The 4247-nt window shown below is 42.6% G+C and overlaps 1 pseudogene; it reads right to left on the bottom strand.

Moving 5' to 3' along the window:
• Window positions 1-2697: 2697 nt before the first annotated feature.
• Window positions 2698-3313, bottom strand: LOC103277280 (annotated as a pseudogene).
• Window positions 3314-4247: the final 934 nt, after the last annotated feature.

The following is a 4247-nucleotide window of genomic DNA, read 5'->3' as shown; positions in this document are numbered from 1 at the left end:
AGCAGTGTCTTAAGTCTAGAGGGAGGAGGTGATTTCAGGTTTAGGGGAGGACCTAACGGTTATAAAGGACTGGGCTCTCTTTGTCTTTCCACTTGGGTGTTTTAACTTGTCAACTCTTAGTCTCCAGATTTATCACCTCATAGTTGCAAAGTGGCTACCATAGTCAGTCCAAGCATCATGTCCTAATTAAGTCAACTTCTTGGAAGGAATGACATATCAAGCCTCTCCTGTATCTTTGACAAAGATAAAAATCATTGTCAGAAGTTTCCCCAGCTAACTTCCTCATGCTTTTTTGGCCAACTTGACCATATGCCCATCCCTAAACCACTATTAGCAAAGGGGAATGTTATCACATTTGGCCTTGCCAAATCATGGCACATCCCTTGGAGCTGGGGGGAAATCTACCTTCTTTGAGCATGATACCACCAGAAAAAAATGGAGTACTATAAACTAGGTGATATAGTTTAGACGTTTGTTCCCTCTAAATCTCATGTTGAAATGTGATCCCCAGTGTTGGAGGTGGGACCTAGTAGGAGGTGTTTGGGCCATGGGATGGAGGTCTCATGAATGTCTTGGTGCCCTCCCCACAGTAATGAGTTCACATGAGATCTGGTTGTTAAAAAGAGTCTGGGACTTCCCTCCACTTGCTCCCTCTCTCTCCATGTGACATGTGAGCTCCTTCTTTGCCTTTTGCCATGAGTAAAACCTTCCTGAGACCTCACTAGTAGCCAAGCAGATGCCAGCACTATGTTTCTTCTGCAATCTGCAGAACTGTGAGTCAAAGTAAACCTTTCTTCTTTATCAAGTACCCAGTCTCAGGTATTCCTTTCATTTTTTAAAGAATACCTGGTTAGTCGGGCACAGTGACTCATGCCTGTAATCCCAGCACTTTGGGAGGTGGAGGTGAGAGGATTGTCTGAGCTCAGGGGTTTGAGACCAGCCTGACCAACATGGCAAGACCTCGTCTCTACAATAAATTAAAAAAATTAGTTAGGCATGGTGGTGCATGTCTGTAGTTCCAGCCACTTGGAAGGCTGAGGCAGAAGGATCACCTGAACCCAGCAGGTCAAGGCTGTGACCGTGAATGTGCCATTGCACTCCAGCCTGAGTGACAGAGTGAGACTCCGACTCAAAAAAACAAGCCAAAAAAAACTTGGTTTATTGGGAAAAATTCATAATGTAAACTTCAGTTGCTTATTCTGTAACTTATAAAATAGTAATTTGATATATAAAATGAGTTGGGTTTTCATTATATATGTATAAATGATAAAACAATGCCAATAATCCACCTGATATATATATGCTATTCAGAGAAACTCGCATCCCTGAATTTTCCTATTGCTTGTTTCACATCAGACATTTTACATGTTTACCAAAGAAGACCAGATTTCTAACTGGTAGCTTTCTGCTTACAGCTGCAGTCTATCAGAAGCTGTATCTGTATATTTAGAGCCCAGTTAATCTTGAGATGACAAAAAGAAGCAAACCAATCCTTCTTCTGAAGCTGTTTTAATGGCACTTTGGTGATAGGATTGGCTCTCCTGATGCTTTACTATGGAACCCAATCAGATCTATCAGTCATGACAAAGCAGATTCAACCTGTCTTTCAATCCAGTCTACTCTGTCTCTCAACATATAGACACAAAAGAATACAGATCTATTACTACAACATTTTCCCATATTCTAGCCCTATAAAGAACTTTAAAAGAGAAAATTTCACCTAAACATTTCCCTACTTAGAAGGTCTTACTACTGCAACAGGTTTTGGCCATGAAGCAATACTTTCCTAGATGACATTTCAAGTCAATATGAAGCTTAGCAAAAAAGTTAGTTATTCAGGATATTAATTAGAAATTCTCATAAACAATATGCATTAAGGAAACTTTTACTTCTTTGAATAGTTGAGGGCTAGAAAAAAATAAATGTTTTTTGCATTTCTTTTAGTGTGTTTGGTCACTGACAATCTTTACTAATATCTCCCTTTTCTCCTTAATAGACCCAGCCCATTCTATCTGGAAATAATAAGAACTTAGTCAAATTATTAAATCTTGGAAGCATCCCATTTTTACCTTATAAAGTGGTACGTTTTATGTTCCTGTTCTCTTATAAATATAGTATAAATGTTATGAATAGATGTAAGGAAATATTGGCATAAATAGGTAATTAGTGAAAAGAAACAAGTCTTAACTCCATAAAATATATATAAAAGGTGAATATGTAACTGTAGCATTATTATTATTATTATTATTATTTTGAGTTGGAGTCTCACTCTGTTGCCCCAACTGGAGTGCAGTGGCATGCTCCCGGCCACCGCAGCCTCGACCTGCTGGGCTCTGGCAATCCTTCCACCTCAGCCTTCCAAGTAGCCGGAACTACAGGTGCGTGCTACCACACCCGGCTAATTTTTTGATTTATTGTAGAGATGAGGTCTTGCCAAGTTGCCCGGGCGGGTCTCGAACCTGCAGGCTCAGGCAATCCACTCACCTTGGCCTCCCAAAGCGCTGGGATTACAGGCTGAGCCACCAATCCCGGCCTAACTGTAGCATTATTTAAGAAATATTTTCTCCCAAATTATTTTAGTATTTTTTTTTTAATAAATTTAATGATATGAACATTGCCAAAAAATAGGTTCAAAATTTTCTCCTCTGGAATTCATCTCTCAACAACAGGGATTTTCTTCTGCTCACATTCCCCACGTCAGGCGGGGGTGAAGTTCTTGGACTTGGCATTGCCCAGGACATCATCTTTGTAGTTGGGGAGGCAGCAGAAGAAGGCACAGCCAATCAGGATAATCATAGCTGCCCACCAGAAGCCATAGACCCAGTTATAGATGTAAGCGATAGCTACATGAAGGTTGAAGGTCTGGGTGTACTTCATGGGGTAAATTACCAGGGAGAGGATCTGGAACACAGCAGCCAGGGCGAGGAGGCCTCCAATAATTCTTAGGAAGATGAGCATCTGAGGTTCACAGAGGGCAAAGAAGAAGAGGTTGAAACCGATGACCAGGATGATAAAGCTGCAGAAGAGCATGGCAGTGACTGCTCTTTCTGTGCATACTCCATGAGGCTCTGGCGCCATCCTTGTAGGACCCACTGCCGTTGCTCTCATGAAAGCATCTCTACCACAGCGAGGACATCTGGATGTGGTTACTCAACTGTAGACAGCCACAGCCGGACAGCATGATGATGTCGAAGACAATGGTGCTGAGCAAGAGCAGGGGTGGGATCCACCTGTGGTGCTCGTAGGCCAGACCGCAGCACAGAATGTCAACCAGCACAGGGGCATGCAGGACTGATGGTGGAGAGTGGCCCATGCTGGATGCTGCGAAAGATGGGAGGGGGCCACCGGGAGGTCTCAGGTATTCCTTTATAACAATGCAAAATGAACAAATACACTAGGGAAGAAGAAAGGGATGGCTGTTGGGCAGGAAACCACTGATGTCTTTCATACCCATCTTGGTGGTGGACCCGAGAGGTCCTTGTAATTTAAGTTTAAAAACATTCATCAACACTTTTTGGTCGCAGTGGCTCACTCCTGTAATCCAACACTTTGGGAGACTGAGGCAGGAGGATAGCATGAGCTCAGGAGTTTGAGACCAGCGAGGCATCATAGTGAGACCTTGTCTCTGCAAAAAAAATTCAAAACTTAGCTGAGAGTGATGGTGTGTACTTATAGTCCCAGCTACTCTACAGGTTGAGACAGAAGGACCACCAAGCCCAGGAAGTCAAGGCCATGATGAGCTGTGATCATGTCACTGCACTCCAGCCTGGGTGACAGAGTGAGATTCTGATTCCAAAAAATTATTGAGTGCTTGCTATGTATCAAGAACAGTTATTTCACCACTGAGGCAGATAACAGCTCTGATTTAAAATACTGAGTAGATCCTTCTGCCTACCACTTCTGGTTGACCTCTGTTATTCCTTGGAATTCTTTCCTATTTGGCGTGCTAAACCAAGCCTCTGTACTTCTGGTCTCTCTTTCAGCTCCTCCCTTTGAAATACTTTACCACCTGTCCTCCTTTCTATCTGTAATCAATCTCCTTTAGTCTTGGTTTTCATCAATCTCAATGTCACCTTCAAGCTTGTTTGTTTACTCTCTCTTTGTCTTCCTACACCATTCACTCTCTTCCATCTCATGCCTTGCGCTACACTTAATTCTCAAGAGTCACCTGCTCACCTCTGCTGACTATTCCCAATTTAGACACAGTCTTGGCTCAGAAAGTTCCAGTGATTCCCCGTTGCCTGTTA

The sequence above is a fragment of the Carlito syrichta genome, unplaced genomic scaffold (genome assembly GCF_000164805.1).
Source record: "Carlito syrichta isolate Samal-C Ts95f unplaced genomic scaffold, Tarsius_syrichta-2.0.1 Scaffold316857, whole genome shotgun sequence".
In the NCBI taxonomy this organism is placed as follows: domain Eukaryota; kingdom Metazoa; phylum Chordata; class Mammalia; order Primates; family Tarsiidae; genus Carlito; species Carlito syrichta.
Note: the sequence above shows the minus strand (reverse complement) of the source record. Positions and strands in the feature narration are given on the sequence as shown.